The sequence below is a fragment of the Vombatus ursinus genome, unplaced genomic scaffold, assembly GCF_900497805.2.
Source record: "Vombatus ursinus unplaced genomic scaffold, bare-nosed wombat genome assembly UNPS02014814.1, whole genome shotgun sequence".
NCBI lineage: Eukaryota > Metazoa > Chordata > Mammalia > Diprotodontia > Vombatidae > Vombatus > Vombatus ursinus.
The window spans coordinates 5,459,784-5,486,863 of NW_020954592.1; the positions used below are offsets into that span (position 1 = coordinate 5,459,784).

The following is a 27,080-nucleotide window of genomic DNA, read 5'->3' on the forward strand; positions in this document are numbered from 1 at the left end:
TAGAAATGCTATCAGATGCTGGTGAGATGCTAAAGTTAGATCCCTGAGCAGGGAAGAGGCAGCATGAATGTGCTATAGAAGGGGATGTAGGGTACAAAAGGTGTAGGTATCAGAAAGGTTGGAAAGGATAATCAAAGAGAAGAGAAGGGAGACCCCAAACAAATCAATACTTCCCCTTTTCGCTAAGAATTGGCTCTGCATGGGACTTAAAAGCAAGATTTTCCATGAATATCTGCAGAGTAGATAACTGCCAGTAAACTCTCAAGTTGTTGTTATTATTGTTCAGCCGTTTCAGTCCTGCCCAACTCTTCATGACCACATTTGGAGTTTTCTTGGCAAAGATATTGCGGTGGCTTGCCATTTCCTTTTCCAGCTCATTTTAAATATGAGTAACTGAGAAAAACAGAGTTAAGTGACTTGACCAGGGTCACACAGCTAGTAAGTGTTTGATACTAAATGATTCTTCCTGATGTCAAGCCCTGCACTCTGTCCATGGTGCCACCTTGCTGTCCCTACATGGGGCAAGTCACTTAACCCCGGGGGGCCTCAGTTCCTTATCTGTAAAATAAGCTGGAGAAGGAAATGGCGAACCACTCTAGTATCTTTGCCTAAAAAACAAACAAACAAACAAAAAAAACAAAAAAAAACTCCAAATGGAGTCACAAAAAGTTGGAAATGACTGAAATGATTGAGCAACATCCCACCCCCCTAAAGAAAAATTTAACACTCACTTATAAATAATAAATTTGGTTTTCTTGGTTGTCTCAATTTTTAGAATAGTAGATTACCCACCAAATGTTCAGACTTCTTATTTTCATACAAAGAGAAAAGCTTACCTTCTTAAGTCCATTAATATAGTTTCTTATGAACTTATTAAAGGAAGCAAAGTGACTAGATACTATGCTAATAAGATAAAATGGAAACCTTGTAATGTATTGAATGGGCTATAATCTGGACCTATGATTTCACTGATATAGAGAAATTCTGGGTGAGGAAATTTCTTCTACCAAAGCAGGCTGGCATCTTCTCTGCAGTTTATAGTCTCAGAAAACAACCTAGAGTGCTGAGAGGTTAAGTAAAGAGGTTAATGATGATGATGATGATGATGATGATGATGATGATGATAACAATAACAATAATAGCTGGCACTTATACATCACCTACTATATGCTAGGCACTGTGCTAAGCACTTTTTAAAAAACAAACATTATCTTATTTGATCCTCACAGGAACTCCTAGAGATAGGTGCTATTATTAATTTCATTTTACAGTTGAAGAAACTGAGGCAAACAGAAGTAAAGTGACTTGTTCAGAGTCACACAGACATTATGGATCATAGATCTAGAGCTAGAAAAGACCTCCAAGTCTCATTCTACAGATGGGATGATGAGGCCCAGAGAGGTTAAATGACTTGCTTAATGTCACACAGGTAGTTAATGTCAGAGGTGGGTCTTGAACTCACGTCTTACTGGCTTCAAGGCCATGTCTCTGTCCATTAGATCAGCTGCCTCTCCTATCTACTGACTGATTTTTTTAGATGATACAGATTTTCATCTACAGTTACATGCTCTTATTTCATTTGTTGTTTTTTTTTTTAGTGTTTATTTGAGACATTTGAATACTTTGATGGCCAGTGATTTCATCTTTGTGGCATCGCCTCTGCTCTCCCATGCTGATCCCAATTCATCTCTGACTTAGCCTTAGCTTTCAAGAGCAGCTGTAGCTGAAAAATGCTTCACCCTCAGGCCAGTCTAGTGATGAGGTTGATAAACTACAAAATTGCAAAACAAGTCTTGAACAACCCTCGAACACCAAACCAGCTTTCCCACAGCAAGCACTAAATGGACACTTGGGTCTTTTTAACCTTTATTATCAACCCCCCAGCTGAGAATCTTGCGGTAACTTAAGCTCCCTTCCTGGAAGGGAAGGCTTTCTTTTCACTTCCTGAAAGAACCATCCACAATCAGCTTCAAGCAGAGCTTTGGGGATCGAAGGGAATTTAATTTTAGCCTTTTAATTTTAACTTTTAATTTTAATTTTAGCCTTTTGGGGTCTAGTTTGCTTTTGAACACTAAAACAGGGATTTTGTTTGTTTTATAGCAGAGTGGCACCAAGGTGGATGATGGTGTTCCAGAAATTCATCCCCAGAATGCACACCCGAGTGAAGGTTACTGCTTTTTCTTCTTAAAAAACAAAAACAAAAGCTACTCAGGATGTTTCCTGTAGGGTTCCTGTTTGCAGAGGGTTTGGAGGGAAGATGACTCTTCTTAACCTTTCAAAAGTGACCGGTGGCTTTTAGGACATCGCTCATGTGGATTGTGGGTACATTCCTTTCTCAAACTGCAACAAAGTCCTGTTACTCATGGATTCCATTTGCCTGTGACCTTTTGCAGAACTGTAGGAACAATTTTTTTCAGATAATGCTCATAATTTGTTAGCACTGTAAAAGTGAACAGGGATAGGATAAATGAGATCAGAGAAGGAAATCTGGGGAAAGGAAAATGTAAAGCAAGTATAACATAGTCTTTCTCAGGGCCAGATTTATTATATTCCTCTCCTCTCTCCTAAACAAGATTCTCAGGCAGCAGGGTAGGATGGAGAGGTCACTCTCACAGAGATTGTGGTCCCCTCATTTTAAGGGCCTAGTGACCAGCATCCCAGTCCCATTTAACAACTTAACATCACATATGCTATTACAAAGTGGTATTTACTTCAAAGATAAAACAAGAACAAACACACAAAAAAGAAATCCCTTCCCTCAATTCTCCCACCCTCAACAACTGGGAGCAGAATTAGGCTCACAGCTGAGCTCAGTTCTTACTGTTCAAGCAACTTCAAGGCTAAAGCCTACCTGGGCTAGTGTCCCTGGATCTTAGATCCTTAGGGCTTCTTGCTGAAGAGACAGGGGAGTCCCAGACTCCTGCATCACCCTGGCTAAAGTGGTCAGAGAATTCATTCAGTGCACCTTGAATGGAAAAGGATGAAGAAAAAGGCTAGAATCACGGGCTTGTTTCTTGAGGCCATGTGGTAGAGTTGGAGAGGTGGGGAAATGGAGGTGCCCCACCAGTCACCAGTCTTTTCCATCTGGTGTCATTGAAAAGTTCACTTTCATACTCAAATGCAGGGGGAAAAATCTGAATCTAACTGTTTTAAAGATGAAGATAGTTAGGCACCTTTGCAGGAAACATTGGCATTTAATAGAGTACATGATTATAAGGAGAAGAGACAGACAAGATGTGAGAGTGATGAAGGCAATGTGTGGTGCAGACTGCCGGACTGATCATAGACTTTTCCTTTACATGATTAAAGTGGCAGCCCCAAGGCAAAATGACTACCAGAAGAATTGATGTCAACGTATTAGAACTCTTCTCTAAGAGGAAATAGTTCATTGCTAACTTGCAGGGAAAGTTGAGCCAACATGGCATTGTCTGTTCCACACAGTAGAGCAGAAAAGCAGTGGGCAGCTTTCAGAGATTTGGTGTACAGCACTGCATTTGCTCATTTGGGTCAGAACACTTGCAAACATAAGATTGATTTGATAAAAATTGATGGAGAAATTCAGAAGCTGCTAAAGCAAAAATAAGAACTCAGAATTTACCAGCAGGATAGTTCATCCATCTCTAAGAAGACAGCATTTAATTCCATCTAAAGTAAAGTACCAGTGAAGCTTACGAAGATGCAGGATTGTTGGCTCAGTAAGAAGGCATATGAAATTCAGTTTTATGCTGATAGCAACAAGCCAAACCACTTTTATGATGCTCTGAAGACTATTTACGGGCCAAAGACCTATAGTGCATCTCAGGTACTCAGTGCTGATGGAGCCACATTGATTAGTGATGAGGACATAATCCTGTAGAGATGGGCTGAACACTTCCATAGTGTTCCCAACAGACCATCATCAATGAATGAAGCCATTGAAGCTGAAGTCATTGACCATTTACCTCAGGTTGAAGTCAAACCCTCCCTAGCTGAATTTCCAACTGAAGAAGAGGTTTTGAACACCATTAGGCTCCTTTCCTGTGGCAAAGCACCTGGTGCTGATTCTATTCTAACTGAGATTTACAAGATAAAGAGTCCATTGCTCATACAAAAGCTGACAGAAATTTTCTGGATTATATGGCAAGAGGAGGTTATCCCTCAGGAGTTCAAAGATGCCTCCATTGTGTATCTCTATAAAGGTCAAGGAAATAGATTGTCCCGTGACAATCACAGGGGGAGTCTCTCTCTTAGACATTACTGGCAAGATTCTTGCCAGAGTTCTTGTTAATAGGCTGATTTTTCACCTGGTAGACGGTCATCTACCTGAGAACCAATGTGGCTTCAGAAAGGGCCAAGATGGTGTTTCCTGCTCAACAACTCCAGGAGAAATGACAGCAGCAGAACACAGGTCTTTACGCAATGTTTGTAGATCTGACCAAGGCCTTTGATACTGTCAGTTGTGAGGGCTTATGGAAAATTATGTCAAAATTTGGTTGCCCAGAGAAGTTCATCAGCCTTGTATATCAATTTCATGATGGCATGCTTGCTGGGTTCTGGATAATGGACAATGCTCTTGTGTTTTCCAAGTCACCAATGGAGTAAAACAAGGTTGTGTGCTTGTTCTCATGCTTTTTAGCATGATATGTTGAGCCATGTTGTCAAATACATTCAATGAGGACAAACGTGGCATCAAGGTCAGCTACAACACTACTAGTAAATTCTTCAACTTGAAAAGGCCACAAGCCAAAACCAAAGTGGTATGATTTTCTGTTTGCAGATGATTGTGCACTCAGTGCAGCCTCTCAAGCTGAGATGCAACAAAATATGGATTGATTCTCTGCTGCTTGTGCTAATTTTGGCCTAACAATTGACACCAAGAAAACACAGATGCTCTGTCAGCCACCACCATGCCATCCATATATGGCACCATTGGTTACAGCAAATTGAGAAGTTTTGAATGCTGTGGATCAGTTCACTTACCTTAGCAGTGTACTTTCCAGGGATGTGCACATTGATAATGAGGCTGACGCATGCATTGCCAGAGCTACCTTAGTGTTTGGGAGGCTCTGAAGGAAAGTGTGGGAGAGCTCAAAAGAAACTCGAGCTGCACAAATTTAGAAAATCCACCCCAAATATTTGCATGGACCATTTGTGCCCATCCTGTGGTAGAACATTCTGAGCTTGTATTGGTCTGATTAGCCACAGTCAGACACACCGGAACTTGACTGTAGCACAGTGATGTCATTTGTTCCTCTTTGAGAGCTAAGGACAACAACAAACAAACCATGTGGTTTAGCCCCAATTGATTGGGGCCATTTTCAAAAGGCACTAGCCAAGTAGACACCTTGGTGACTTCTTTTTATTTATTTGACTTCTTTTTGGTGGACTACTTTCTGTTTGATGGCATACTGGTGAGAGGAGAGAGATAATGCTTTAAAGGAACAAGCCTTGGGCTCTCTCTGCCTCTCCCTGTCTCTCCTCTCTGTCTCTCTGTCTGTCTGTCTCTCTCTTTCTCTCTTTCTCTCTCTGTCTCTGTCTCTCCTTCTCTGTCTCCCTCTCTCTCTGGCTGGCATGTGGCCCTATAAACACAAGGTTCACTTCCTCACCTCAGGAATTTGTTCTTTCATTTTAAGTGAAAGAGACTGGAGGCTATGACTTTCAATCTCTCAAACGTCTGGAGAGGAAGCTGTCTAAGTATACAGGGGTCCAGAAGTTGGGTTAATGAAGGGTTTTATAGCCAGCCTAGCAGCAATGTCCTGAGAAGTGAGGAGCTCAGGGTTTAAGTCCCTGAACAGAATGCTGTTGATGAAATGCAGCCTTGCCTTGCTGAGGGACAGTGAGGCTAGACAGACCATTTGCTACACTTCCAAGATTCCAATGAGAAATAATAAAGTCAATGATGTCCTTTCTACTTTCTTTCAACTCCAGGAATAATAAGGAAAATCTAGCATTTACATACTTCTTTATACTTCCCTAAAATATTTCCAGGTCCAATATCTCTTGTGTTCTTCATAATAACAGAGAGGGAATTAAGATACATAAGTTAAGTGATTTTCTCAGTCACACAGATGCTTGGTAAATTGGACAAGAACCATGGTCTCCTGACTCACCAAGTACTCCTTCTATTGCCTAGGGCTCCCTCCCTAATTCATTATTCAAATGAGTTACAGAAATGGTCAACATTCTTTTCTCTGACTGAACTCCAATACACAGATGCTAAATCACAGTTTATAAATTTTGCTTTTGAAGCAAAAAGTAGCTATCCATTCCATTAGTGTGTAGGAGTCAAAGCTAGAATGAGGTTGCTAGAAACAAAACATAAAAAAGGAGAAAGGAGATAGAAAGCCAAGGGATATTCATAATGGATTCACATCTTACCATGTGAAAATCATATTTGGATAATTTTCCTCCCAGAAAACATTCTAAAATAATGAAACTTAAAAGTAAAATCTTAAATATCCTCTTGAAAGCACTCCATAAACTAATTTAATCTAATAAGCAGAATAGAAAACATATCGAAGTGATCTACAACTGGTTGGTAGGAACCTAAAAACAATAGGCATTTAAATTTCAGAATTTTTATTAAAAAGAAAATCACAGAATTAGAACTTAAATTTTACCTTTGCATAATTTACCAAAAAAAATGTTCTTTTGCTAAAAGTGACTTTTTTCAGCTCTTGAGTCTCCAGACTTTGACACTTCTACCTTAGCTGTCTTCTCAAACTAGAGATGCCTCACCCCCCAGGAACTCTCACTTCCATTCGTGAGTTCTTGCACAGAACCTCCATTTGTTGAGGTGCACAGGCTCTGGTTTTGACTCTATGGACTTTTACACCTTGGTATCCTCCTCCCCACAGACATACATACACTTTTCAGTTCCCTTTTTGTGTCTTCCTCTGTCAGAATATAAACTCCTTTAGAGTAGGAACTGTCTTTTTGTTTATTTTTTGTTAGTTTTGTTAGTTTGTTTTGTATATTTTGTTTATTTGTATTACTGTGCTTAGTATGGTGCCTGGTATATAATAAGCACTTATCAAATGTACCATCTCTATCTCTATAACTTTAGTAGTGGTACTTTGTATTTCACTCACCTATAAATAAACCTTTTCTTTTTTGAGCTTTATGAACTGTTGGCTTACAATGAGAGTTGTCAGCAACATCTTGGGCAATGTCAGATAGTGCAGTTCTCTTATCTGGGTGAGGAAAATGAATCAGAGAAATGAGAAATCCACCAAATTATATCAAAGTCCTTTGTCATGTGAGGCTCTGAAATAAGATTTATACTATCAATCATTCCTTTTCTTACATATTCATCCTCTCTCTCTCTCTCTCTCTCTCTCTCTCTCTCTCTCTCTCTCTCTGTCTCTGTCTCGGTCTCTGTCACTCTCTCTCTGCTTATTCCTATGTACCTGCAAAAATGCTCATTTCCCTAAGCTATAGTAAATCGTTCTCTCCACTCCACTCCCTTAAACCACCATCTTATATCGTTTCACTCCTTGATGAGGCAGAGAAGAATAGGGGGAAAGCATTAGATTTGAAGTCAGAGGACTTGGGTTTGAGCCCTAACTTTGATGTTTATTACCTTAGCCAAGTTGCTTAACATTCTTGGGCTTCAGTTTCCTCATTTGTAAAATGAAGGGATGATTAGAAAACCTTTGAAGTCCATGCTAGTTTTAGATCTGTTTGTTGTTCATCCTTGTTCACCAAAGGTAGATGGGCAGCCCTGAAAAGGGCTCTGCAAACCCTCACGCAAAGGTGCTAACACTCCCTGAACACCCCATACATCCCAGCTATAGATCTATGCACCTATTATAACCAGGTTTTTTCACATGCTCAGACAACCAAATATGGAGGCACTCATATGGGAGAAGCCAGGGACCTGCTTCTGGGAGAAGACATTCTGCATTCTCCTATCACATGAGTGGAAGCAGCCTCTTTCCACTGGCTGTGTAGTAGGAGCTGCCTGCATTTTTAAAATGACCAGACTGGGACAGTCTTGCTCTCTCTTTCCAGTGGTGTCAAGGGTGAAGGCCTTGTTGACCAAAACATTGGCACCATACACTAAGCTATGTGGGAAGAAGGGACTCCTTCCCCTTGCCCTTAGGCCCTGTGGCCCCAAGAAATGGATGTAAGAGTTTGATCTGTTAGGTTTGTCCTTTTCCGGTCTAGGTACAGGAAATGGAATCCACAGACCTAGGAACTCCAAAAATGATGACCGGACCCAGGATTCCAGGCCTGATGTTACTACCAGCAAAGCAGGCAAGACTTGATAAAGGATGAGTTCTGGGAAACAAGCCAAGGGAGAGCTTTGGACTTACCATTTGGTGAGACTATTCCCTACAGGAACTCTTAAGCTACATCTAATCCCACTCCTCTCCATAGAGACCAAGGGATGCAGGAACTCTCAGGTATTGTGGGGTTGTTTTGAATGTTTGTTCTTTCTATACTTTTGAATTGTTTCTTTGTAAAAATGAATCTGACTGTTAAGTGGTTAAATGGAACTAGGGTGCTGGAGACCCCTATAATTGAGGGAATATAATCAGTGGGAGCTTGAGACATTGGAAGAGAGACTAGACACCCTCAAATTGTCCCTTATACTATGACTTGATGATCTCTAAGATATTTTTTTAGTTCTAAAAGCTATTACCAATCTAGCTAAGTACAAAGAAGTTCATGACTACAGGTCTTCACGAGAATTTTTATTTTCAATCACAACTCCTGAAGAACATCTGTTAAAATATGAAAGGGTCTACATTCAGTATCAGTAGGCTGTATACCATACATTCACAGAGATATACATACTAAAGTAATAATATCACCTTTAATTTTTATGACAGATCCAATAGGTCCTCGACATTTTATTCTGGGGATGAAAAAACATTCTACAGCACAGAATAAAACAGGAGAGTCAAAGCTTCAGAATCCTAGCTACCTGTAGGCCATTATTCAGGGCATATGAACCAAAAGATATGCTTACATGGTGGTAAAATAATTAATTAAAATGTTTTTTTTTCTCTCTGAAAAGACTCAGTTGTTCAAACTAGTTACATCGCATCTGTCTTGGTCTGCTGGAATGCAGACCCTGTCAACGGAGATTAACTTTGCTCCCAGGTGGATTGACCTGAAACCCAACTGTGACCTCTTTGAGCAAGAGGCATTGTCAAGGCCATTCTCTGGAAAGAACAAAAGACTTCTTCCACCTCACTGAACCTTCTGCAGGTTGCTTTTACTTGCTTATAGTTGCCTTAACTGGGGGATCATTGATTATGTTTTCAGTAGATTGTTTTTCTGAATCTTCAAGTTCCAAATGGCCCATTGAACCAGTTATGGCACCCCTACCAAAATAGGAAAAATAGATACAGAAGAACCCTTTCAATGAATGAATTTTTCATGTTTTGAAATGTTGTGGGATCTTCAACAGAGACAAACTCATTGCATAGTATAATATGTAGAATTTCTTAGCTTCCTTATGAGAATAATTCAAATTTCTGTGTTCCAAGGAGAATATATTTTTGAACATTTATAATATTTTAAAATATGTACATTTTATCTAAAACAGAAAAATGGAAAAACACAGTGGAAACACTATGACACATATATCTTAAAATCTTCCAGAATTATGAGCAACAAATGGCAGGAAATCTGTTTAAACACATACTTCAGAGACAGTCTAGTTCGGTTGCTTGGCAGTTCCTATAATTGTGGGAAATGGACACTAGTGTTTGAGGCCTTTGGAGAGGAGGCCTCTAAACCTCATAACATGAGACATGAAAAACAGCTGGCCAATCTTGTGGTTACATGGAGGTTTGGGGTTTTCCTCTATGTTTGTATTTTTATTTATTTATTTATTTATTTATTTATTTATTTATTTATTTATTTATTTATTTTGCAAATGACCCACTATATACTTAAATATATTTATGTGGGGAGGTAGGACTGAGGGCAGCTACCTTCAATGATAATTAGAAGGGTACTGGTTAATATGAAAATTACAATTTTAAAATGTTGTTCCCTGTTTAAATAATGGCTTAGATTAGGTATAGAGAATACCCCTATCATTTCATTGATATAGGGAGCTTCCTATGAGAACCTTTCCTTAATATTGCAAATTGGAAGGCGTGTGCTGATAGATGTTTAATAACTGGTTCTCTGAGGGGGCAAAAACATACACAGGGCATACTTTTAAGTTTAATCTGCATTTCTCTTATCACTTTCATAAGTCTAAAGTAGACTATCAACAAAACACTCAATTAAGCCCTGATCTGTAGTGATTGCTGATTTCCAGGAGTTCACATTGAAAATTAAAACAAGCTGGAGCTATTTATAGAGGGCTCTAGAACATCCCTCAATTGGTACTTTCCCTGCAAATTACAGTCTTAAAGAGCTTCCTGGAGTTAAGTGACTTACAAAGGGTCATACAAAGTGTCAAAGAAAAGACATGAAACCAGGTCTTCTTGAAGCTATAGCTGTCTCTCTATCCACTATGCAACATTTGGTTTACCAAAAGTTGCCTTGAATTATCACAAATTAATGGAAGATTAAAGATTACAGATACTTCTTATAAGTCCTGGTTAGCCTATCAGCTGATTTGTAGCCTGAACCATTAGAGAGGAAGAAGGTGAGTTCTCTTTCATTTCTATTTTTAATCTTATGAGACTTATCAATTAACTATTTTAAAAAATTATTTATTTTGTTAAATAATTCTGAATTACATGTAAAAGATTTTAACAATCATTTTAAACTTTTGATTTCCAAATTCTCTCCCTCCATACCACCCTTTCTCCCTCCTTGAGAAAATAAGCAATTTGATTACAATTATACATTTGAGGTCATGAAAAACATATTTCCATATTAGCCACATTGCAAAAGAAAACACAAACAAAATAAAAGAATAAAATGAAAAAATATACTTCAATCTGTATTTAGAGTTCAACAGTTCTCTCTGGAGGGGGATAGCATTTTTCATCATGGGTCCTTTGGAATTGTCCTGGATCATTGTCTTGATCAGCATCGCTAAGTATTTCAAAGTTGATTATCTTTACAATATTGCTGCTACTGTGTAAAATGATATGGTTCTGCTTACTTCACTTTGTATCAGTTTATATAAGTCCTCCTAGGTTTTTCTGAAACCATTCCCCTTGTTATTTCTTGTAAAATGATAGTATTCCATCACAACCATAGACCACAACTTGTTCAGCCATTCCCCAGTTGATGGGCAACCCTCAGTATCTAATTCTTTCCCACTACAAAAAGAGCTGTCATAAATATTTTTGTATAAACAGGTTTTTTTCCCCTTTTCTTTAATCGCTTTGGGATACAGACCTAGTAATGGTATTGCTAGGTCAGCGGGCATGCAAAGTTTTATAGCTCTTTGGGCATAGTTCCAAAATGTTGTCCAGAACGGTTGGACTTCTTCACAATTTCACCAACAGTGCATTATTTTCCCCATTTTCCCACATCCCCTCCGGCATTTGTTATTTTGCTTTTCTGACAGGTTAGCCAATCTGATAGGTGTGAGATGTTACCTCTAAGTTGTTTTAATTTGCATTTCTCTAATCACTAATGATTTAGAGTATTTTTTCATGTGACTATTGATAGCTTTGATTTCTTCTTCTAAAAACTGCCTGTTCATATTGTTTGAGTATTTATTGACTGGGGAATGGCTCTTATTTTTATAAATTTGCCTCAGTTCCCTATACATTTGAGAAATGAGATCCTCATCAGAGAAACTTTTTGCAAAATTTCCCCCCCAGTTTCATGTTTCCCTTCTAATTTTGGTTGCATTAATTTTGATTGTATAAAAAATTTTAATTTCACATAATCAAAATTATCTATTTTATTTGCCATAATCTCCTCTATTTCTTGTTTGGTCATAAACTTTTTGATTATCCATAGATCTGACATGTACATTTTCCCATGCTCTCCTAATTTACTTATGATATCATTCTTTATGTCTAAATAATTTATCCATTTTTACTTTATCTTGTTATAAAGTGTGAAATGTTGGCCTATGCCTAATTTTTACCAAACTACTTTTTAATTTTCACAGCAATTTTCTGTCAGATGAGTTCTTACCCCCAAAGCTTGGATCTTTGGATTTATCAAACACTAGATTACCATGGTTATTTATTACTGTTTATTGTGTACCTACTGTATTCCATTTAATGTATCTCTTAGCCAATGCCAAATTATTTTGATGATTACCATTTTGTAATATAATTTGAAATCTGGAACTACTAGGTTATCTTCCTTAATATTTTTTTTTCATTGACTCCTTTTATATTCTTGACCTTTTGTTCTTCCAAATGAATTTTTTTTACTATCTTTCTGCTCTATAAAATAATTCTTTGGTAGTTTGATTAGTATGGCACTGAATACATAAATTAATTTAGGTAGAATTGTCATTTTATTATATTGGTTTGGTCTACCCATGAGCAATTAATATTTCTTCAATTGTTTAGATCTGTATTTGTGTGGAAAATGTTTTGTAATTGTGTTCATATAATCTCTGGGTTTGTATTAGCAGATAGACTCCCACATACTTTATATTGTCTGCATTTATTTTAAATGGGATTTCTCTTTCTAGCTCTTCCTTCTGGGACTTAATGGTAGTATATAGAAAAGCTGATGATTTCTTTGGATTTATTTTTTATCCTGCACCTCTGCTGAAGTGGTTAATCTTTTCAACTAGTTGTTTAGTTGATTCTCTAGAGTTCTCTACATATGCCATCATATCTGCAAAAAGTTTTGTTTCCTTATTTTTATTCTTTCAATTTCTTTCTCTTGTCTTATTGCTATAAGCTATTTGCCTAAATAAGCAAATTTGCTATGTAACTTATTTGCTATATAGTTAACATTTCTAGTATAACACTGAATAATAGTGGTGACAATGGACATCCTTGCTTCACTCCTGATCTTATTGGAAAGGCTTCAAGTTTACATCCATTACACATAATACTTGGTTTTAGATAGACAGTAATCATTTTAATAAAGATTCCACTGATTCTTATGCTGCCTAGTGTTTTTAATAGGATTTTTAATTTTAATTTTTAATAGGATTGGGTGCTTTTTGTGCATCTATTGCTATAATCACATGATTTTTATTGTTATCATTATTAATATCATCAATTATGCTGATAGTTTTCCTAATATTGAGCCAGCCCTACATTCCTTGTATATATCCTACCAAGGCAAAGTATATGATTTTTTTTCCCTGTAAGCTATTTGTTAGTATTGTATTTATTTATTACATCAATATTTGTTAAGAAAATTGGTCCATAGTTCTCTTTCTTTATTTTTTCTCTCCCTGGTTTAGTTATCAAAACTATATTCATGTGATAAAATGAATTTGATAGGACTCCTTTTTCACCTATTTTTTTTCAAACAGTTTTTATGGTACTAGGATTAATTGTTCCTTGAATGTGAATCCACTTAGTCCTGAGGATTTTTTTCTTATGGAGCTCATAGATGAATTGTTCAATTTCTTTTTCTAAGGGCAGTTTGTAGATCTGTTTTACTTTGATTTTCAATTTTATTGGCATATAATTGGACAAAATAATTCCTATTCCTTGCTTTAATTTCATATTCATTTGTGGCAGATTCCCCCTTTTTATTTTATTTTGTTTTGTTTTTGTCTAGGCAGTGGGTTAAGTGACTTTCCCAGGGTCACACAGCTAGTAAATGTCACATGTCTGAGGCCGGATTTGAACTCAGGTCCTCTAGAGCTTTATCCATTGTGACACCTAGCTGACTTCTTTTATTTTTGATACTGGTAATTTGGTTTTCTTCTTTTTTTAAATTAAGTGAGCCAATGGTTTATCTATTTTATTGCCCCCCCCCCCAATAAACCAGCTCATAGTTTTATCTATTAGTTAGTGGTTTTCTTACTTTCAAACTTATTAATCTTTCATTTGTTTTTCATAATTTCCAGTTTGGTTTTTAAGTGATGATTTTAATTTTTTAATCTAATTTTTTAAGTTGCATACCCAATTCATTGATCTGTTCTTTCTCTGTTTTACTGATGTATGGATTTAAAGACATAAATTTTCCCCTAATTACTGCTTTGGCTGCATCCCACACATTTTGGAATATTGTCCCATTTTTTTGTCATTCTCTTTGTTGAATACTGATTGTTTCTATGATTTGTTCTTTGATCCACTCATTCTTTAGGATGAGATTATTTAGTTTCCAAGTAGCTTTTAATCTCTTTTTCTACAGCCCTTATTAGATGTAATGTTTATTGCATTGTGGTCTGAAAAAGATACGTTTAATATTTCTGCTTGTTTACATTGGTTTGTGAGGTTTTCATGCGCTAACACATGGTCAATTTTTGTGAAGGTGCCATATACAGCTGAGAAAAAAAAGGTAGACTCCTTTCTATTCTCATTTAGTTTTTTCTAGGGTTCTTATCATTTCTAACTTCTAAGATTCTATTCCTCTCCTTGACTTTTTCCCTTATTTGTCTTATGGTCGGATTTACCTAGCTCTGAGACAGGAAATTTGTTTTACTGACTATTTCCTATTTATTCACTTGACTTTTCCTTTAAGAATTTGGATGCTATGGAATTTGACTCATATATGTTTAGTATTGTTATTACTTCATTGTCAATGGTTCCTTTTAGCAAGATGTAGTTTCCCTGCTTATTTCTTTTTTAAAAAATATTTTATTAATTTATTTAGATTATCAATAATCACTTCCATAAGCTTTTGAGTTTTAAATTTTTCATCCCTTCCTCCCCACCTCTTTCCCCAAGATGACACACAATCTGATATAGGTTCTAGATATATATTCCTATTAAACATATTTTCACATTAGTCATGTTGTAAAGAAGAATTAAAACCAATAGGAACTATAAGAAAGAGGAAATAAAACAAAACAGAAGAAAAAAAGGCAAATAGTATGCTTTGATCTGCATTCAAACTCAATAGTTCTGTATTTGGATGTGGATAGCATTTTCCATCATGAGATTTTTGGAGAAGTCTTAGATCCTTGCGTTGCTGAGAAGGGCTAAGTCTGTCAAAGTTAGTCATCGCACAACATGGCTGTTACTGTGTACAATGTTCTCCTGGTTCTGCTCACTTCTTTCAGCATCAGTCCATATAAGTCTTTCCAGGTTTTTCTGAAGTCTGCCTGCTCATCATTTCTTACCCTGCTTATCTTTTTTTAATTAGATCTATTTTTGCTTTTACTTTGTCAGAAATCATGATTGCTACCCCTTCATTTTTACTTCAGCTGAAGCATAATGCCCTATTTTACCACATAATTGTTGCAAATTCTATGCCCTTTTTTTTTTTTGAAAAAAAAAGTGGGCTATGACCATTATGTGAAGCTTTAAAAAAAATGTGCTGGTATTACATAAAAATTATTTATTACTAAACTGTCTTTGGTGCAAGATTAGGATGCATGGAATACTCATGAATATATGTTAAAATTGGGAAGATGCAAGTTTTACCATATCACGTGATTTACTCATGGCAACTTCTCTTGCCCGTCCACTCCCCTTACGGTTCTGCATTGGGTTGAGTGACAAGACCATTAGTATTGCAGAGCTCTAAACAAGCCACACAAGTCAGCTTTTGGAAATATAATGACAATGTATGTGCGCTGAGAATTTTAGGTTTGTGGCTCTCAATGCATATCCATATACCATGGTGAATACACTGCTGCTCTGTTTACCTTTTAAGCAGCGTGATGAACAGAACTATGCCATGTGGTGATTATGTGATGAAAAGTTATAAACCAATTTTGGGACTGAAAAAACAGGGTGTGACAATTATGTGGTGGCAATGATTATGCAGTGAAATATGGTAGATTTTGCTCCAGCTCCTTATCTTTACTCTGTGTGTGTGTCTTTCTGTTTCAAGTGTGTTTTTTGTAAACAACACATTTTTGGATTCTGGCTTTTAATCCATTATGCTGTCCATTTCCATTTTATGGGTAAGTTCATTCCATTCACATTTACAGTTATGATTGCTAATTGTACATTCCCCCCTTTTTATTCTCCTTTAAAAAGTATTTTACATCTGACCACTGGCTTATTTTTTCTACTCTCTCTTTTATCACTTTTCTCTTATCCACTTCCCCTCCTCACATCCCTATTGGGTAAGATAGATTTCTATCACAAACTGATTATATATTAAGTATGTATGTGTTCCCCCTTTTTTTAAACCAATTTAAATGTGTGTGAGGTTCAGGCATTGCCTGCCTCCCCCACCCCCAACTACTTTCCCCTCCACTGTAAAAATTCTTCCTTGCATGACTCTTTTATGTGAGAGAGTTTCCCTCTTTCCCCCAGGGCATCTCTTTTTTGCCTATCTTTTTTTTTTAAAATATCATCCAAATATAACTGACTTCTCTGCACACACACCCTCTTTGTATGTAGAATCCTTCTAACTGCCCTAATAATGATCATGTTCTTAGAAGATACACGTATCATCTTCCTATGTAGAAAGGTGAATAGTTTAACCTTTTTGAGTCCCTTATGGTTATTCTTTCATATTTACCTTTTTTTTTTTTTTGCTTATGTTGAGTCTTGTATTTGAAAGCCAATTTTCTATTCAGCTCTGGTCTTTTCATCAGAAGTGCTTGAAAGCCCTCTATTTCATTAAATATCTATTTTCCCCATGAAGGATTATAATCAGTTTGCTGGGTAGAATATTTTTGGTTGTAATCCCAGCTCTTTTGCCTTTTGGAATATCATACTGCAAGCCTTCTGCTCATTTAACATGGTAACTGATGAATCTTGTGTGATCCTGACTGTGGTCCCACAGTATTTGAATGATTTCCCTCTGGCTGCTTGAAGTATTTTCACATCGACTTGGGAGTTTGGTTAGAATATTATTTTGAGTTTTCATTTTGGGATTTCTTTCAGGTGGTGATTGGTGAATTCTTTCTATTTCTATTTTACCCCATGGTTCTAGGATATTGTGGCAGTTTTTCTTGATAACTTTTTGAAATATGATGTCTAGGCTCTTTCTTTGGTGATGTCTTTCAGATAATCCAATAATTCTTAAATTATCTCTCCTTGATCTATTTTTCAGGTTAGTCATTTTTTCCAACAAGATATTTCCCATTTTCTTCTATTTTTCATTCTTTTGGCTTTGTTATATTGTTTCTTGATGCCCATAGAGTCATTAGCTTCCACTTGGCCAAATCTAATTTTTAAGGAATTCTTTTCTTCAGTGAGTTTTTGTACCTCTTTTTTCCATTTGGCCAGTTCTGCTTTTCTTTTTTTTTCTTTTTATTTTTTTTCAGTTCTGCTTTTCTTAAGGTGTTATTTTTTTCAGTATTTTTGTGCCTGTTTCACCAAGCTAATTGTCAATTGTCTTTTCCTAATTTTCTTCTTTTGCTGTCATTTTTTTAACCAAATTTTTCCTCTATCGCTCTTATTTGATTTTGGAAATTCTTTTTAAAAATCTCTTCCAGGAATTCTTGTTGGGCTTGTGTCCAATTCCTACTTTTCTTGGAGGCTTTACTTGTAGCTATTTTGACTTCAATACCTTCTTCTAGATTTATGTCATGATCTTCCCTGTTACCAAAGTAACTTCCTGCGCTCAGCTTCTTTTGTTGTTGTTGTTGTTGTTTGCTCATTTTCCACCCTATTTCTTGATTTAGAACTTTATGTTGATGTTGAGCTCTGTTTCCATTGGAGGGTGGGGGTAGGGTGTTGGAAGGGGTTCTGTTTCAAGCTTCAGGCTTTGTTTCATTGTTGGTTTCAGAACTAGTTCTAGGGGTTTGGAAGTTTTCTGTACTTCCAGTGTGGTGTCATCTGGGAAGAGGTGTGGTCACTGCACTCTTGATCTGCACTCTGGGTGTGACCCAGGAATGGGTCACAGGAATGACTCTTCATCTCTTGGGATTGTAATCCATAAGGCTCCTCAGGGTCCTTCCTCTCTTGGGATCAGAAACAATACTATTGATACAGTTCCTGAGGGCTCCTACTCCCTCTGACCAAAAGTGTTCCTCTCTGCCCTTGAACCAGAAGTGTGTTTGGCAATGGAGTTGCTAAACAACATCTGGTCCTGCATCCAGTGCTAGCACAGGGGTCCCCTACAATCTCTTTTGAACAAGTTGCCAGGTTTCCTTAACATTTCTGCCTTGGGAGCCCCCAAAGCTACTGCCACTTCTGTCTATACCAACTAGTGACACTATTGGTGTTACTGTTTCATTCCACATGGATTCTGGGCCAGTCTCCTCCCCTATCTCACAGATCTCTCTTTTCAACCTTCTATGTTGTCCTGGTTGGGAAAATATCTCACTCTGACCTTTCATTGGCTCAGCCACTCCAGAATTCAATTTGAAGCATTATTTTTAAGTTGTTTAGAGGGGAATGTTGGGAGTGCTCATCTAAGTGCTTCTCTACTCTGTCATCTTGGTTCTACCACTGTAAGTCCCTGTTGCTAATTAGGTCTTGAACTTTAGTTTGCAATTGCAGAGGAATGCTCAAGTTTAATAATGTAATACATAGCTTTAACAAAAGGGAGAAGTACTGACAAAATATCCCTTTTTAGCCAAGTATCATGAATATTTAAAATGTTAATATTCCTCCACAGTTTGTTCTCTGCCTATCTGGTATCTTGCAATCAATCAATAAATATAAATTAAGCAGCTACTATATGCCAAGCACTGTTCTAAGCTCTACGGATACAAAAAGATGTGATAGATAGTTCCTGCTCTCAAAAGCTTGCAATCTAATGGGGGAAGCAACATGCAAACAAATATATACAAGTAGAACTGGGATCACAATATAATCATTGATTTAAACCTAGAAGGGACTTTAGGGGTCAATCGAGTTCGAACCCCGCATTTCCCCCCATTTAACAGGTAAGGAAATGAGACTAAGTGACATGCCCAGGGTCACACAGCTAGTAAGTATGTAAGGTAGTGTTTGAACCCAGGCCTTCCTGATTTTAAGTCTGTCCATTACTCCATTCTACCTCCAATAGTTCCATTGCACAAGAAAACTTTATTATTGAGTAAGGGAATGTAAGGGTATTATCTATATAATAATTGCTGATGTTTATGTAGTGCCTTATGGTTTTCAAAGTGTTTTACAAACATTATCTTATTTAAGTCTTGCAAAAACCTTGTGTGTTAGGTACTAGAAATATACAGGCTAAGAATCAGAGAAGTTAAATTATTTGCACATAGTTAATAAGCATCAGAAGTAAAATTTGGACCCAGGGCTTTCTGTCTCCAGGTCTACCATTTATGCCCCTCATGCAATTATGGTATAAGACCATGCTACTTTTTGGCAAAAAGAATGAGTAATGGCCCTACATAACTCTATAACTAATATAAAAGTTATTCCTTACTTAACCATAAGAAACAGAAGGAAATTGTTTACAACACAGAAAATTATAATTTAAAAATACTGATACTCAAAACACTAAAACCCTATTGATTCCAAGCCCCGACATTCCTTCTATTACATGCCCTTAGGATACACACCTAGGAAATCCTGCCTTCTCTATTGCCAGAAATGTCTATTTATAGCTTTTTTAAATATTTAAGACACATTATTCAGTCCCCCACAATTTACAATAATAAATGTGGAGATGGCATTTTGCCATTTATCCCAACATTAATTCTTTGCCCCGCCCACATCCATTTTTTCCTTGTCCATCTAACATACAACATGTATTCTTGGCTCAAAACTTTTGCTCAAACTGCCCTGACTCCCTGTCTTTACTCATGCTATTTCTTCTCCTTGCAATGCCCTATTTAAATTCTTTTCCTTTCTTCAAGGTTAATACATACACACACACATACACAAATAGACATATATGTCTATATATGTACTTATATACATACGTGTGTTTCTATGTATATTATGCATATATGTAAATATTGTTTATATACATATGTAGGTTCATATTATTTGGTCCTGACCTCTGACTTCATCAATATAAAAGGTCCCTTTACCAATGTAAATCAGTAACAAGTCACATTAGAGCTTCTTAGCCACATAGAGACTGAGAAATCAATTCACTCTCTCAGGGTTACACATTCAGTATCTCTCAGAGGCAGGGCCTTGAACATCAATTCTTCCGAAGTCACAGGATGCATGCTATCTACTATGCATTGTATTCCCATTTGTTAGTAATTAATTTGTATTCTAGCCCTACTTCTTCCATTGACTGATCCTAGATAAGTCTCTTCATGTCCATAGCCTAATTGATCTCTTTTGAATGAGGAGTTTGAACAGATGACCTTAAAGTCCTTTCCCAATCTAAAAATCCTATGGTCTTCTTAAAAAAAAAAAAAAACAAGGAAATATTTACAGAGAAAAAAAATCTACGAAAAGGTCTATCTCATATGATTGCATTCCCATTAGAAGTCAAGATAAATCTTAAGACTGAAGTCTTAATTCATCATTTATTCCTCCGTTATCACTGCCATTAAGACCATTGTCATTAAAGGTCATGTTTTCCTACTTTGTTTGCTGTGTTGAGTAGAAGCCCTCTAAAAAAGGGACATGTGAGCTAAAAATTTTGTTCTTTACTTCCATGTATTCCTTCAGTGTTAAAAATTGACCTGCTTATGTCTATACATATGAAATAAACCAACCATGGCCAATGCTTGGTCATTTGTTCTATGGCCTGGGGGATCACTTGAACTTTTTATGCTTTTTCAGAGTGGTGAAGGAGGAGTGGTCATAGCAAGTTAGAGAGTTTAACCTCTATCCTTCAGGCAACCTCAGCTACATCCAATATGTTCATTCAACAAATGAACACCTACACACAAGCTATTGTGCTAGGTACTGTGGGAGAAACAAAGAAGCTTAACGAATTATCTGTGGCTTCAAACAAACATAATTTTGGGGGGAGATGAGACACACAGGAAAAAGTGATCACATGTAGGTCTAACTGTTTTAAATCCAGTGACAGAACAGTAGGTTCTGAGTTGATTCTTAGAATGTCCAAAAAAAAAAAAAAGAAAAAAAGAAAAACTCAAAAAACTAAACTATATAAAACCAGGATCTCTGGAAAATTAAGATAAAAAACTTGGAAACCAATGATGGGTTGTATTTTTTTTTCTGAGTTACTTCCAGAAGAGCTTACATTCCTTTCCCTGCCCCAGTGACTAAAATAATATGAAAACAACAGATATTTCATTTCCAACATAGGTTTGAAGTTAGAAGCACTCAGAGGTAACTTTATTTCTCCTCCTGATTTCACAGATGGGGAAACTGAGGCATGAAGAAGTTTAATGACTTCTAGGAGGAAGGTAAAGAATCAGTATATAAACCTAAGGTTTCGACTCTCCAAACCATTATTCTTACCACTATATACCATCCAGACTGTGTAAACGCAATGACAACAGGCCTGGTTGAAGAGATGAAATATTGGTCAAACCCAACAATCTGATGGTAAAAGATAAACAAAGGAAAAACAAACAAACCCCCAAAACAAATAAAACCTTAGCTGATTTACAGAATTAACTTTAGAAAACAACAACAGCCACCCTGAATTCCACTGATATGTTGTAGAGGAAGCTTCATTGTTAGCTATTGGATTTAGGGACATTCTTGGCGAGCAATGAGTTTGATCTATAGATATTTCTAAAGTTTCCATTTGTAAAAAATGTTTTCTTAACATCAATAAGCATCATTTTTTTCCTCCCATACACATCACAGGATACTATTTTTTTCATGAAATTCTATTTTCAAAACAGCAGTCCTGTACTTTGCAGTGTCTCCACAGACCGTTTATATGCAAACCTAGCATCCTTTTACAACATTCAACAGTTACTCTTTCATACCTAGATATTGATATAATAGTTGCATTTCTTAAACAAATGGAATCTTCTCTTTCTTCCACAGAAAGTCCCCCAGGGACTACCACAACTCACAGACTGAGCACTCTCACTTTGTTTTCTAGTGATTTCACTACAAGACACAAAATGATTCTGTCCTTTCTGGGCCCACAAAAGAACTTATTCTCATCTCTCATGAACTGAGGATCCCTGGTGTCACAGGCTCAAGAGTTAACCTTTCTAATTTTTCATCCATCTTGATCATTACTGCCTGAAGAGAAGCTGATCTCATTCTCACAAACACGGCTGGTTGCAAACTGGAAGAGGAAGAAGCCGTATGGAGATCTGACCCCGGAGAAGGGCCATCTTTACATTCTGACGCATTTAACTTTGCCAAATGTGACTTCAGCTGGAAACAATTTTGATGAGACAGAACTTACTGGGCTAGATTATGAAGTTACTACGTGCACACCAGTTTTCTTTAAAGAGCCCAGTTCAGTATTGGTCACTGAGGGGATATTGCTTTTGTTTTGTGTGGGGGAATGGAGAGAGAGAGCAAGTCAAGAAAAAAAAAATCATGAGTACTTTAAGTGTGAAAGAATTGGAAACAGACCTGAAAAATAGATTTAGAGCTAGAGGGGACCCTTGAGGTCATCAACTAAAACTCGCCAGCTTTACAAATGAGGAAACTGAGGTTCACAGAAATGAAGTAATTTGCCTACACAATCTAGTATCTGTTCCAGAAATTGAACCCACAGCTTTCTGCCCGTAAGTCTAGTGTGCTCTACACTACAGTAAGCTAACTCTCGTAACCTCTTATCAGTGAGCACACTGATAGGCAATAGAGTTGTTCTCAGCTGGAAAGAGGGTCTGACTCAGGATCATGGGAAATAGAAGCTGCCCCAGAATAGGGAAGCCCAGGAATTTTGGAACCCCAGGAGCAGACTGTGGAACACAAATTTATTTGAAATTCCTTAAGTGGAATTCCCCCTCCCTCCAAAATGGAAGAGTGTGACATAATGGATCCTAGGATAAGTAGGAGGTAACAACAGGCAACTAATAGGTTCTCAAGGATTGGGTCAGATCTTCCCCTAAATGTGAAACTAAGTAAGCTCTCTCATTCCATACCATCCTAGAAGTTGTACAATCGTGTTGGGAGTTATTGGCAGTCAAGATCCTCTTTTCTCTCCCTCTTAACTTTCAACCTACTCTATCTTGAATTACACTAGTTGTCCATCACTTCCTTTATTATGTGATCAATAAACATTTGTTGAATCAATGCTAAAATCCTTCCATATATTTTTTCAAAGCTTAGCTTAGGTATCATCTTCTCAATTTAATTCAATTAAATTCACTCAATGAACATTAAATACTTTGAATATGAAGCACTGAGCTAGACCTTAAAAAAACAAAGACAGAATAAGAATGGTCTTCCCTCAAAAAGCAGATACTCTTCTTTGATGCTCCATGATAAAAAATGATCTCTCTCCCTTCAAGATACTCATAGTTCCTTTTCTTGACCCCTTGAGCACTTTTATCCTAATATTCTGTCTTGTAATTATTTATCTCATTCCTATCATTAGATTATAAATTATTTGAGGGTAGGAACCTTGTGTGTATGTGCATTTTCTTTAATCTTTATTTTCAGAAGCAAAATCCCTTGTATGTATTAGATTTATTATAAATGTTTCATTCAATTGAACGAATTAATGAACGATGGGATTCTTATCTCTAGGAGCAGTACACTGTAGCAGAAAGAACATTAAAGTAGAAGGACTTTAGATTTTCTCTCTCCTACTTATTGCCTTGATGACGATGGAATTATTTTCTCTTTTCTGACTCTCAGATTCCTCATCCGTAAAATGAGGGGACAGGAAAGAATGATTGCCAAGCTCTCTTCCAATTCTAAACCCCATGACCTTATGAAATTTTTAAATGGTGTCAAATTTTATTAGGAATATTATACATAAAGCTATTCATATGTAGTCACTGTGTGTAAATATAGCACTCAAAGGACAGACATCTTCACTGAATGGGCTGGATGGCTGCTCATAAAAGCTGATATCATATACCACTTTACTTTACAATGTACAAAGCATTTCACATATATTATCTCATTTGAATCTCACAGTAATGCTGAGAGAAAGGTAATATGGTCATTATTATCCCCATCTTATAGATAAGAAAGCTGTGGCTCAAGGAGTTAAAATGGCTTCCCAATATCATACAGAAACAGAATGTAATGCCCGTTTTCATATTCAAGTCACTAGATTCCATACCCAATGATTGTTGCAACATGGGTAGACAGAAACCTGTAAATGGATTTCTATAATGGATTTTCTCATTCAACAGAATTTTATATGAATAAAATTATTATTTTAAGTTATTATTTATAAAATACGATTTAGAAAATATCATAATAAAATATTATTAAATATAAAATGTCAACAGAGCAGTATTACCATGGGCTGTCAGCAATGACATTACAAAAATCATTGGGCAAAATGTTTTAGTGTCATTGGAGCTTTTCCAGTGGCCAACAATTATTTTTTGAGTTGTTATTTGTTGCTGACTGTATCTAATGCTTCTAACTCTTTTTTCCAAAAGAGAAGACTCATGATATATCAGTGTGAAGTTCCTACATAGACTACAAGTCTTTGGCATCACTTATTTCTTATATCTATCTTCCTTGTATGTCTAAGCAAATAATAAATGTATGTTGAATTGAATTGAGACCTAGTTGCTTGTTCTTGCCTTTTTACCAACTAATAGTGTGGCCTTTGGCAAAATAAGTTTTAACTTCTGTGGGGCTTATCTACCTTATCCATAAAATAATGGCTTAGACTAAACTCCAATGGTCCTTCTAACTCAAAACTTCATACATCTAAAAAAATGAAAAAAAAAAACAAAAACAAAAAAACTCGTTCAAGCCTTCTGTGCAGGATCAAGGCTGTCTTTATCAAAATCCTCTGATTTTTTTTTCTCTTATGCCTTGGACAGTGCCAGCACTTAATCAAGAAGAACTATGGGAACTTGCCCAGGACTCAGACATTGGGTACTAACTTTAGTCATTTCAAGAAAATTGCATTGTGGTTAGCATGAAAGAAATTTATTAAATCACCTAGAACTGGCATAATATAAAAATGGAATTTGGAGTTTGGGGTGCATTGCCACTGAATATACCTTAAATTTGCTTAGCTGTTAATTGAACATGTAAAAATCATCCATTCATTTGCAGATATAAGATCAAGACATACTGTATGGAGAGCTAATTTGCTAGTAGTAATAAGGGAAGCATCATCATAGTAGTAATCATAAAATAATTATTTTACAATTGTATCATCCCTTTTTGCAATTTAAAACACTTAGGAGTATTAATTATCAAATTGTAGATGTTTAGAGCTGAAAGGGACCTTAGAAACATTGTTGGACAATCTCTTATTTTGCAGATGGGTTGATATCTGGAGAAATTTACAGATTTGCCGAAGGTCCTGTAGCTACTTAATATTAATAATAGTATCCTGACTTTCAGTCCAATATTTTTTCATAATGATCCATATTGCTTTAAGATTTGATAAGGAATTTGAACAATATTATATGACAAATTCAAAGTTAAGGTTAGTGCCCAAACCCTCAAGAATGTCTTCAATCTAAATTAAAAATATGCACTGAGTTCATACTAGCTTTCATACTCTCAAGTATGACTTTCAGTTAGGATAACACAAGTACCCTGAATGAGGTAGGATGTACAGAGGATGAAATTATCAGGACTCCTAGCACAATTTTTAAAGGTGCAAACCAAAGCATGTATGAGTAGGTTGCAACATATTCCCAAGAAAAACTTGGGTAAGAGAACTGATCCACAATATATACCTCGATAAATTCACAACATATACTAAGATAAACTCTAAATACATGTCTCTAATGTAAAGGGTAAAATCATAAACAAGCTAGAGGAGGAAGAAAGAAATTACTTTTTAAATCTATGTATAGGAGAACAGTTCATGACTGATCATAGAAAGTAAAATAGAAATTTTTAATTTTTGTTTGTTGGTGTTCAGTCATTTTCAGTCATATCTGACTCTTCATGACTCCGTTTCAGGTTTTCTTGGCAAAGATACTGGAGTAGTTTGCCACTTACTTCTCCAGCTCACTTTATAGATAAGGAAGCTGAGGCAAATAGGATTGACTTGTCCAGGGTCACAAAACTAGTAAGTATCTGAGGCCAGATTTGAACTCAGCAAGATGAGTCTTCCTCACTTCAGGCCTGATGTTCTATTGACTGCATCATCCAGCTGCCCCATCTTTTGCTTTTAATTATAAATTTAAAAACATATAATTACATAAAACTTAAAAGTTTTTATAAAAACAAAATCAATGTCACAGAAACTAAAAGGAAGCAGGTACCTTGATGGTGGGGGGAGGGAAGACTTTGCAACAAGTTTTTCTGAAAAGATTCTGATTTCTAAGGATGAATAAGAGTCATTCTCTTATTGAAAAATGGTTAAAATATATGAACAGGAAGCTTTCTAAGGAAGAAATCTAACTTATCAGCAACCACGTGAAAAAATGTTCCAAACAACTAGTAATTAGAGAAATGCAAATAAAAGAAAATCTGAGATTCCATCTCATATCCCAAAAAGGGAAATGGTACTTGGAGGTGCTATTGTAAAAGAGGCACATTAATGTACTGTTCCTGTGTATGTGAATTGATTTAGCCGTTCTGGAAAGCAATATGAAACTAAGCATGAAAAGTTACTAAACTGTGCATACTCTTTGACCCAGTGATGCCACTAATAGACCTATACCCACAACAGATTAAATGAAAAGGAAAAGGACACATATGTATGAAAATATTCATAGTAATTCTTTTTTGTGGTAGCAAAGAACCAGAAACTAAAAAGGTAACTATTAATTTGGGAATAGCTGAATAAATTACAATATATTAATGTAATGGAATACTACTGTCCAGTAAGAAAGGATGAAAGGGACCATTTCAGAAAATCCTGGGAACACTTGAATGGACAGATTCAGAATGAAATGGGCAGAACAAAGAGAACAATCTATGCAATAAAAATGATATCATAAAGACCAAAAACTTTGAAAGACTTTAGAACCCTGATCTATTCAATGACAAAGCATGATTCCAGGATACCAATGATAAAGTGTGACTTCTACTTCCTGATAGAGAGATGATGAACTTAGGATGCAAAATGAGAAACATATTTATTTGTATGTAGCCAATGTGGGAATTTGTATTGTTTGACTATGTATGTTTGTTTCAGTCCCCCTACCATACACACACACACACACACACACACACACACACACACACACACACACA

General features: G+C 36.4%; 1 protein-coding gene across 1 annotated transcript in view; it reads right to left on the reverse strand.

The window, feature by feature from the left end:
- ARHGAP6 (Rho GTPase activating protein 6) overlaps nt 1-27,080 on the reverse strand; it is a 640,842-nt gene that overhangs the window by 410,539 nt on the left and 203,223 nt on the right. The window lies entirely within an intron of this gene.